Source organism: Lissotriton helveticus, chromosome 1_1 (genome assembly GCF_964261635.1).
Source record: "Lissotriton helveticus chromosome 1_1, aLisHel1.1, whole genome shotgun sequence".
NCBI lineage: Eukaryota > Metazoa > Chordata > Amphibia > Caudata > Salamandridae > Lissotriton > Lissotriton helveticus.
In genome coordinates, this window is record NC_136057.1 from 635336796 (window position 1) to 635348856 (window position 12061).

Consider the following 12061-nt stretch of genomic DNA (forward strand, 5'->3'; position numbering starts at 1 on the left):
GTACATCCTGCTCTACCCGTGCCCGGAGAACGGCCCCCACCTCCAAAATTTGACTTGCACGCTATGCGGAGACACGAATGCGCTAGCCTCCATTCCTGCCCTCCTGCTGGGGGTACTGTTGCGGTCGCACCCCTCGCACCTCCTGCCTGCCTCTGTGCACTGTTGGGGTGCTATCCTGGGGCTACCCTGTGGCGGTGGCAAGTTTCCAGGCTGTTTTGGGATGCCCACTTGTACAGTACACCTGGCCCCGGGTCATAGGGCCGTGATGGTGTTGGGCCTCTGGTCTACTACCCCCTACTGGTGATGGCCACTGCCTGGTTCACTTCTCTTGATGCGGCTTGGTTGTGCCCCCCCCCTTTTTCAGCGCCTGGTGTAACTGGTGTGGCACAGTTCTCCATCTTCCTTCGCCATGCAGGCACTGCAGCCCCACAGGTGTTATTGGCTGGGCTAGCACGCATAACATTGGGGTTTGTCGGCTGGTTGCTCCTGCAGTGCACATAGTTTGGATATCATCTGTGGGCCTGTCCCCCTCACCCACCGGCCTTTGTGGTTGAGGGTTCTGCAGGATTTGGAGTGCACATTGATCTGGACTCTCAGACCTTGGTGATGCAACGGAGTTGTCAATTAACTGCCTCATTGGTTACGGGGTTGTGGCCTGCATCCCTTGTTTCTTTATCACTTGCAGAGTCGCGATTGTTGGTCACGTTCTCTTAATATCATCCATTATTAGTTGTGTAGCCTCGTAAGGCAACCATGGGCCACGCGGAAAAATCGCAATCCAAGTTGCTATTTGAACCACGTAAAACCCCCAGACATCAAGATACTGAGAAACACTCATCTGAGTCTGGATCAGAAATGGGAGATACCGCTGCTGACTCCGACTTAAAGCAGATTCTCCAGGCCATGCAGCTCAGCCTAACTAAAATAGACGGTAAGATAGATGCTCTTTCCTTCAGGATGGACAGTATGTCAGAGAGGCTAGACAAACAAGCTACTAGATTGGACACTGTAGAGCATAAGGTGTCTGGCGCTAGGACACACTTAATACCACCCTGAGCTCCACCACAAAGCTGGAAAAGCCTCTGCATTCTGTACAGTTTAAAGCAGAGGACTTGGAAGCGCGTCCGAGGAGAAACAATCTGCGCATAGTTGGTATTGCTGAATCTACCAACATTCCTGATATGGAATTCTTTGTCGAACAATTCCTGGTCACACTCTTGGGCAAAGATACCTTTTCCAATATGTTCATCATTGTGCGTGCCCATAGGTCTGTTGCTCCTAGGCCAGTCCCTGGGGCTACTCGTAGCCCTATTATTGCTCAAGTCCTTAACTATAGAGACATGGACGCCACTTTGAAGAAAGTTAGGGAACTAAAATCCTTGAGATACGAGGGCACAGAAAAATAACTCTACCCAGACTTTACACAGGCTGTTCAGGATGCATGGCTCCAATTTATACCTGTTAAGCGCAAGCTGCTTGACCTGAATCTGGAATATAACATGATTTATCCTGCCAAAATCAGGGTGTGCGCTGATGGGAAATTTCACATATTTAATGATTCCAAACAGGTTCTAAATTTTTTAAAAGAAGGGAGAGGGAGAGTCGTGTGGGAGGGTGGCTCTCCAAGTACTCGCCAATCATTGGCAGATGACATTCCTGATCTGGAAGAACAGTAATTCTCCCCTACTAGGTTTCTATGTTGTGTGAAACTGTTGTGTGCCTTTTCTTGGGGTCGGGGTGGTTGACTATGGCTTCCTATGGGGTGTTGGGGTATCATCCACACTACGCTTAATGTGATGTTTGATTGACCTGATCAGTATTTGAGGCACACATTGTTGTACAGGCTCTGGTTCCTATCATGTGATGTGTTATAGGCAACATCTGCTCCGGTGTGTACCTCATCACCGACATCTGGGTTTGATTTTGTTATGGAATGTATTGTTTATAGTTTCCTTTTGCATTCACGGGTGGTGGGAGGTTATGGGTTCAGCTATGCCTAGTTGGGGAGGTGGGAGGTGGGCGGGAGGGGTTGAGGATCATCAGCGTATTAGAGGCAAATCACATCTTTGTGATCTTATCTATGCTCTTTGTAAAGAGGTATGACAGTGGGATTGAACACATAATGCACATTATACTTGTACAGCGCATATGACGACCAAGGTGCTTAAATTCTGGGCATGGAACGTCCTGGGCCTTAATGATTACCGTAAGCTAAGTAAGGTAGTCGCCATGCTCAAAAGACACCACGTAGATGTAGGAATGATACAAGAAACCCATCTGGCCCCACAAAATAAGATGCTTTCAAAACGGTGCTTGCAGGGTCTTTTTTCAGCAGCGGGTGTCACTTCCCATGCTAGGGGATCCTCATGTCGGTCAACCCTATTATTATTATTATTATTGAGCTTATAAAGCGCCTGGTTATTCCAAAGGAGTGTCCTGCGCTAGGACATCACAGACCCTGACCACACGCCTACCTCCTCCCACCCAGACCCAACCGGCCCTAAGATGTGTAATGGCCTCCCTCCAGCCTACTGACATCACTCTCCAAGGGGAGCTTGGAAAAACCAGGTTTTGAGTTTTTTTACGAAACATAGTTTCACCTTGACAGATCCTCAATTCCATGGGTAGGTTATTCCAGGCCTTCGCTTTGAGAGACTTTGCGCACCTTCGGAACTACTAGCTTAGCAGTGCCCCTAGATCTAAAATTCCGGGTAGGTCTATAAGCAGTGAGTAACGGACACAAGTATCTTGGCCCTTTCTCATTGAGAATCCTGTGGCAAAAGGCCAGGGCCTTAAAAGTAATTCTCGCTTGTACTGGGAGCCAGTGAAGGCCCCTCAGAGCTGCCCCACCACGCCTGCCTAGGGATATTCAGTATCACCCGGGCAGCTTCATTTTGGACCTTCTGTAAGATGTTCAGAATACATTTAGTAACTCCTAAATAGAGGACGTTACTGTAGTCCAGACGGGACGTATCAAGAACCTTTACAATGGCATCTACTGGTAGCATATAACCCTAGATCCGGTCTGTCCTTGCACGAAGAAGAAGTCGACCCAATGGTAGATTTATCATAGCCCGCTGCCAGGCAGAAGGATTCAGTGCCTGTTTAGTGAACATTTACGGTCGCAATTATGTCGACCCTCAGTTGTTTCAGTCCCTAACTGCACAATTGCTTATAACTAATGATTTACCGCAAATGTGGGGAGGAGATTTTAATTGTATACTTTTTTTTAATATTTATTTTTATTGAAACTTTTAATAACAGAAACAAAAATAAATAATCAAGGCAGTACAATCAATTAAATGGCGAAGCGTCCTGCGGGGAGGAAAGCATAAGATCATAATACAATCATTGACAGTGCAAGATGGGAGGATTGAGGGATGCAGCAAGACCGGAGTCAGTCCAAGCAACATAATAGCGGGAATGCCGGGTCACGGGGAGGGAGGCTCTGCTTTCAAGTTTGTGAAGGGAGGTGTACATATGTCTCCTCGATAGGAGTTCCATTGACCCCAAATCTTACCCCACTTGCGAGGCCTGCCACGTGCAACATACACCGTCTTCTCCCTGAACATTCACCAGTCCATATTCTCCTTCCATGCCAGAACTGTGGGTGGCCTCTGAGAGCCCCACAACTGGGCAATATCCCTCTTAGCAATCATATTGCCAAGGGTCACCCACTGAGTCTGTGCCGAATCATAATCATTTGGCTCCCAAACATTCAACAAGCATCGTCTGGCTTCAGGCAACAACGCAACACCCGTGACCTCTTCCATTACTGCATGCACTCGATTCCAGAAACGAACAACCACCGGGCACTCCCAAAGTATGTGAAGAAAGGTGCCCGGGAGGCCACAATCACGCCTGCACAGCCCATCCAAAGCATAACCCATGTTGACCAAGCGTGGACCGGTAACATAGATCCTGTGGAGAATCTTAAGCTGTACAAACCGGAGGCGGGCTGGAATTGCAACCTCCTTCGGCGAAGACATGGCCGACTGCCAGTCTTCGTCATCTAACTCCAAACCATCGCCAGTCCAGGCTTCCCTGAGTCATTGCATAAGGTCGGTCCTATCGTTTATCAACTTTTTATAGATAAGCGAAATCGTGCTGTCGGGAACGTGCCCATCCAGTACCCGATCTTCAAGCGGCGACGCCTCCGGAACAGTAGTACCCGGAGGGAAAACCGCCATCAGCGCGTGTCGGATCTGAGCATATCTTAAAAACTCCTTGTCACTCAGGTCATACTCCAGTCTCAACTCCTCGAAGGTTTTGACCCTATCCTTAGTCCAGACATCATTCACCCTGCATATACCAATCACGTCCCACCTATCAAAGCCTTTCGTCTTTCTATAGGGAGCCCAGCCTCTCAGAGGCATAAAGAGGAGTAGCGCGTGTGAGTCTATCCTTCAATCCCATGGCATCATTCGCACGATGCCATACTTGCACCGCTATCCTGGTAGGGCCAGTGAGCATCCTCCCTGCGGATTTCGTATAAAGCGCCCTGTTGTAGTCACCACCAGGCAGCAACCATCTGTCCATTTCGAACGCGGGGTTCGACGCGAGATCGTACGTGCCGTGGTTAATCGCCCCCAGTTGGGGGGCCCAGTAGTAGCGCTTAATATCCGGGAGAGCGATTCCACCGTCATACCAAGGGAGTGTTAACTTGGCAAGGGCTATACGGGATCGCCCACTCCAGATCAGTTGTCTCTGCAAGCTTTCAATCTCCCGAAAGTAGCTGGCCGGGATGGTATCGCAAGTATTCTGTAGGGCATATAAAAAACAGGGCAGTGACATCATCTTAAAGAGTGCCGCTCGCCCGAGCGGGGATAACGGAAGTCTACGCCATGCCTCGACATCGGACCGCAAGCGCTGAAGCGGGGGCAGCAGATTACGTTCATAACGAACCACAGGATCTAAGGTGATAAACACCCCCAAGTATTTGAAACCCGCGTGTACCACCTGTATTGGGCACCCACGCGGCAAGAGAGGAGAGTCTCCTGAGAGAACGTACACGCAGGACTTGGACCAATTGATCAGAAGGCCAGAATTTTTACCGAAGGAAGTCAATACATCGAATAGCACTATTAGCGACTTCCGAGGTGACGTGAGGTATAACAGGATATCGTCAGCGTAAAGCGACACTCGATCCTCAAAATCAGGGGTCCAGCGTATACCCTTCATTGACGGTTCCCACCTCAGCCAAGCCGCCAAGGGTTCCAAAGCAAGGGCAAAAAGAAGCGGAGACAACGGGCACCCCTGACGAGTACCCCTTCCGAGAGAAAATGAGCCAGAAACACGACCATTAACAACCACCTGAGCCAAGGGGTCTTAATATAATAGTTTCACCCAACTGATGAAAACAGGCCCAAAACCAAACTTGGCGAGGGCAGCCCAGAGGTATGGCCATTCCAGCGTATCAAACGCCATTGTGGCGTCTAAAGAAGCCAAAATGGCCGATTCATGCAACGAGGACGCTCTCGCAAGGACGCCATGTAAACGACGAAGGTTCAGTGCCGTGTTCCGGTGCGGAATAAATCCGGACTGATCCGGATGGATCAGGTCGCAGACAACAGTGATTAAACGATTCGTGAGCACTTTTGCGAGGATCTTAGGTTCGGCGTTTAAGAGCGAGATGGGCCTGTACGACGCGCAACAATCCCGTGGCTTCCCTTCCTTGTGAATCACGACAATAGACGCAAGTCTTTGATCGAACGGGAGGGTACCTGCAGCTAGCGACTCTAAAAACATTGAGTGAAGGTGCGGTGCTATTTTATCTGGGCGCAATTTATAAAGTTCGATGGGAAGTCCATTCGGACCCGTGGCCTTTCCCGATCTCACGGAGCGGACTGCGGTCGCGACCTCCTCAACAGAGAGTGTCGCGTCCATCAGGTCCCTATCCAGATCCGACAAGCAGGGCAAAGCAATGTCTCTCAGAAGCAGATGCGAATCCTGTTCCGGTCTGTCAGACACCGGGGAGTATACGGTTTGGAAATACCCAGAAAAACACTCCACAATCTCAACCGAGTCAGTCACTCTCACTCCATCCGCTCTCTCAATCGAAGGAACCACACGACTAGCCCTCTCCTTCTTGTCCAACCAAGCTATCAACTTTCCAGTCTTATCACCCACATCATACAAACGGCATCAGTGACCAACGCTCTATAGTCAGTTTGTTTGAGGCTGAGAAGGTGTAACCTGTCTTGGGTAACATCAGATTCCAGCTCTCTTTCTATATCTGATATCTCAGTTTCAAGTCGGACCACTGCCTCGCACTTACGTTTCTTAGCATTATGGATTAACGATAAGGCGTGGCCACAGATAACCGTCTTGTAGGCTTTCCCAGAGCAAGACAGACGATGACACAGACCCCACATTCTCCACAAAATAATGGTCGAGGGATTTAATCAATTCTGTGCGGATCTTAGGGTCACGGAGATACCAAGGGTTGATCGAGGCTACCCGACCCTCAGTTCCCGGTCCCGTTTCCATTTCGAGCCATAAGGGGGAGTGATCTGAAATACCCCTAGCCAAATGTCTAATCTCCTTCACAAGTGGAGCCTGTGTTGCGGGCATCAGGATATAGTCAAGTCTCGAGAGACTGCCATGTGCACCAGAATGAAAGGTGTATTGTAACTGTCCAGGGTGCAGTAGCCTCCAGCAATCTATCAGTCCCAGAGTATCAAGGAAGCCACCCAGCCAGGACTGGGACCTCCCAAGATCGCTAGGTGGGTAGCGATCGACAGTTCCGGAGACCACAAAGTTAAAGTCACCGCCCACCACAAGGACACACTCTGGGAGCCCCAGTATCACCCTCCCCCAGTCAGCAAAGGTCGTAGTCTGAAGGCCAGGCGGAACATAAACGGAGAGCAAAGTGATGACCTTCCCCTCCCATCGCCCAGTAATGGCGGCATATCGCCCCCTGTCGTCAAGAATGACAGCATCGATCTCAAGGGGGAGGGAGACTCTGACCAAGATACCCACGCCCCCTAGAGCCAGTGGTGAAGCCGGAGTGTGCCAGGAGACGGTAACCCCTTTGATTCATGGCCCGCCATGTATTGCCTATCAGATGTGTTTCTTGCAACAGCACGACATCAGGGGAAAGACGTCTCAAGAGTTGTAACACCACACCACGTTTTATCTTGTCCCCCAACCCGTTAACATTCCAACACAGCAATTTGAGCCCTCTACCTCCCATCCCGAACATAATCGCAGCATCCACCCCACATTGGTCGCAACAGCCAAGTCCAAGAGTCCATCAATACAGTGCCTTGAAGTGAATCAAACAAGAACAACTTCCCCCCTCCTCCCCCAACCTACCCTAGAAACAAGACCCCCCACCCTGCACCCCTGCGGTAGACTCGAAGGCCCCCCCAACTTGCAGTGTGCCTGTCGCCCTAGCAAATAACTAATCTACGAAAAGAAACCCCAGAGGAGGAAGAGACTCACTCCCTCCGCCACCCCTGGAGAACCACCTCAGTTGAAGCAAGTTAAAGGGTCTGCAAACCGTGTCGAAAGATCCCTATGTAGTCCAGCGAACCAAGTCACATTACTATTCCTGGTCCATCAGTCCACCCTCAGCTCCACCGGAATGTTCAGGGTGTTCCTGCTACCTGGGGCGTGTGTCGAGCCAGTCACTTGCAGCCTCAGGGTGATCAAAGAAGAACGTCCGATCTCCATGTTCCATACGCAGCCAAGCTGGAAATAGCATTGCGTACTTCATGTCTCTGTCTCTCAGTCGTCTCTTTACTCCCTGGAACCCCATCCTTTGCTTCTGCACCAACTGAGTGAAGTCGGGGTAAAAACTCACCATCGTATTCTCAAATTTCGTGGGGCCCCCCAAGCGTGATGCCTGCAGGATAGCGTCCCGATCACGGAAATGAAATATTCTGGCGATTATGGGCCGCGGGGTAGCACCCAGCTTAGGTTTGCTACCCGGCACTCTGTGAGCCCGCTCCACCGCAAAGAATTTACTCAGGCCCTTGGGTGCGAGATGATTGACGATGAGGTCGACATTTAAGTTGTCTGAATTCTCAGGGACACCCACAATACGGACGTTGTTCCGCCTAGAACGACTTTCAAAATCCTCCAAACGACGGTAGAAGGAGTCATTAGAGGACCGTAGATCGCGGACCTCTGTTTGTAGATCGGAGACGTCCGTCGTGAGGCTAGAAGTCTTCAAGTCCAGGGATTTAACTCTTTCGTTCGTTTTAGCCAAATCCGCCCTGATCAAGTTGACATCGATCGCCACTGTATCCAGCTTTTGCGCCAGGGCCTCATACTGCACACCGATTGAGGTCTGCATACTCGCAATGGCGCCCATAATATCGTGCAGAGTCGGGTCTTCGTCCGCCATAGGGTCATCTCCCTTGTCCACCGGAGGCTTGCCCATTCCACCTGGGGATTCCTTAGGATGGGTGTATCGATCCATGACGTTAGATTGTATGGAGCCCCCACGGTGAACAGTATTGGTCTTTTGCCTTTCAACCTTGGGCTTGCCGGCAATTTTGGAAGCTGCGCTCCCGAGGGGACACCGAGATCTGGTAAAAATGGCTATGTCAAAGCACCCACAGATGCACAACCGAAGCACTGTGTGTTCCACGTCACACACCGAGCGGTGATATACAGTCACGACCCTGAAGTGGGACCGCGAAGGGAAGCAGTCCGTGGGCGACGGGGTCGTCTGCTGTGCAGAAGGGTCCGGGCCAAAAGCGAAACCGAAAGCCAAGTCCAGGGTCGAAAGTGGGAACAGGGAAGCCGCTGTTGTTCAATTACCGTCCAGGCGGATCTTCAACTCGAGCCTGGGGCAGAGCCGTGGAGCAGGACAGGAAAGTTCAAATCGTCATAAAATCGGTTCCCTCGGACCAAATCAATTTTTGAAAGCAACTATCATATCAGTTAAGCTTCATCTTCAATGATTCGTCGTCATAACCAGGATAATAGTCAGGATAGATGCCGGAGGTGGCGATGGTCCGGGAGCCCTGTGCTCACGCGACCATCCCGGTTACGCGTGAAGCTCCTCCTCTCTTTAATTGTATACTTGACCGCAATAAAGACAGATCACGTGGTCCACTTAAGAAACCCCCTACAGCGGCCAGCGACATGCTGGCACTTATAGAGCAGCTGGGCCTTGCAGACAGCAGCGTCCGGCCACCACACCTTGGTTCACTCACTACTCCGCCCCACATGACATACATACTAAGATCGATTACTGGTTGGTTTCCAGAAGCCTGGTCCTTCTCGTCTCTAACTGTGAACTACTTCCAGAACTTATTCCGCCCATTCCCCAGTGCAGATAATATTGACGGTCCCTACATGTAAACATGCCCCATTAACATTGAGATTTCCACCATATTCCCTCCTTGACCAGGTGTTTCGCTCAGAAATGGCCACAGCTATTGAAACGTTCTTTAGTGAGGATATTGGCTCAGTGCCTACTTTCTCAACCATTTGGGAAACTTTTAAGGTCTTCATTCGTGGGGAAACAATTGTTAAGCATGCAGGCGTTCTTAGGTCCATTCAGAACAGGCTTGCAAAATTAGAGGCAGACATCGCAGCTTTGGAACTCGAGCATCAGCTAACAGGGCATCCTGAGACACTAATGGATATAAAAGTACTGCTAAGGAAGTTCCAGGAAACAGCTGAGAATGAGGTCAAGCACTTAGGCAAGTATGCTACAGCTCGGGTGTACGGGGAGGGCGCCCTTTTAGCTAAATTACAGCGTCGCCCGTGGGAAACTAACTCCATAGTTGAAATTAAGGGCAAAGTTGGTAGTATGATATATGATATACAAGGCATCGCGGATAGATTCAGTAGATATTATGAGGAGCTTTATAGGTCACGTATCCCCCCTGATGATTCAGCTATCGAAGACTACTTATCACACATCCACCTCGCTTGGCTCACAGATTCTCACAGGGAGCACCCCATAGCTCCCCTGGATTCCCGGGAAATTAGGGTTGCCGTCATCAATGAAAAGTGGGTCTGCCCCAGGATCTGACGGGTTGACAGCGTCCTTTTATAAAGCGTTTCAAGATCTCTTAATTTCCCACCTGGTTACCCTATTTGAAGAGATGGCCGAGATTACATTTATTCCACCTTCTATGCGCGAGGCTTTAATCGTAACCCTCCTTAAACCAGCAAACCCCCCAGCGATTGCTCATCATATAATCCCATGTCCTTGTTAAATATCGACACAAAAATATTCGCCAAAATACTGGCTAATTGCATCTCTCCACTGCTACCGGGCCTGGTGGAAATCGAACAGGCTGGATTCATCCCAGGCCGCACCTTGACATCTAACCTTCGTATGATTTTTGCTGCTATACAGCATATCATCCCCAAAATTAGCGCAGTGGCGGTGTTCCTGAACGCCAAAAACCCTTTGATTCTGTAGAGTGGCTTTTTATGGAAAGGGTACTCAGGCAGCTGGGTGTTGGCGAAGTCTATTTACAACTGATAAAGGTCCTTTATGAAGCTCTGTGTGCAAGAATTAGGCTGGGGAACTTAGTGACAGCTTCGATACCTACCGATATCAATTATGCCCCTTATCCCCTCTCTTGTACGCTTTGGGGTCCAAATTACTGCTGTGCACCCTTAGGGAATACCACAGTCACAGGGGGATATGGTTCCCTGGTTATCAGCTGATACTCTCTGCATACGCTGATGATCTACTACTTGATGTTAGAGACCCCTTCACTCACCTTACTCCCATTTTGAACGAAGTGGTCCGCTTTGGACAGCTGTCCGGGCTTAACATTAACTGAAATAAGTTCTTGATATTTCCCTTGACTCCATCCACTTCCTCTCCCACTGTGCAATTCCCCTTGAAGTGGACAACAGAGTCTGTACACTAATTAGGGATCCAAATACACACTGACTCAGAAGTAATGTGGATTCATAACTATAAGAAAGTATTAGATAGGTTGGAAGAGGATGTGATTAGATGGACGCGTTTAACACTTTCGCTATTAGGTTGTATTTCATTGATGAAGATGGTTGTCCTACCCAGACTACTGTTCCTATTTCAGAACATCCCCATGGTCCTCCCACAGCATGTCTTCTCTAAATTAAGGTCCCTCATGATACAGCTGGCTTGGGTACAATGGGGCGTACTCATTCTTCCGTAATCTTTGGGCGGTCTCAATGCTCCAGACCTAGATCTATACTATAGCGCTGCACAGTGTTCCCACGCCTCCGCTTGGTCGCATTGCCCCATCACTCATCCACACATATACATAGAGAAAATAGCTGCTAATTCTGGTACTCTTCCACAGGCGCTATTCAGGAATCCAACATGCAGGCACAGTGTCCTTGATTCAATTAAATCCATTATTCATGCTTGGCACAACTTACTAAACAGACAAGCTGGCGCAATTTTATATTTCGGACTGGTGCACCTGGCTTCCTTCCAGTATTGATAGCGGGGTCTCCCTGGCCAAGAGTGAAGTCAATGTCTCTGTGGTTGGCGACCTCTTTGGGTGGGGGGCGGACTCCGCAATTGGGAACAGCTGACATGGATGGCCCATGCCCTGCTCCATTGGTGCGGTTCCAGTATTTAAGACTTCGGCATGCCATTAAATCTCTCTTGGCGAGCTCTCCACAGGAGCCACCTGAGGTACCTGCTCTCTCTTACGTTATCAAGACTCCTTCCCCTCCAAAGTCGATTTCTACAATATATAACATAGCACATGCAAACAGATGGGTACAGTTCTCCAAGAAGAGGCATTACTGGCAGAGGGACTTGGGCTGGGGTCTTGAGGACAAACAATGACAATATTGCTGCGAGATGGCTAAGAAGGTCTTGATGAATGGTAGCCATCGCCTAATACATTTTAAATACAGTAATAGAACTTATTACACTCCAGAACATCTGTTTTCGATGTCCGGAGCCGGTTGCAGACTTTTTGGTCCTCGCATATTGGAGTTTTGTGGGAAACAATTTCAGATAATCAATGACATCACTAGCCTTATGCTATCCCCAGACTAGCTCATCGCACTCCTAGGCTATACCAAACCCATTGATAAGACCTTCAGGCAGTTTGTGGCAATGGCGCTACTTATG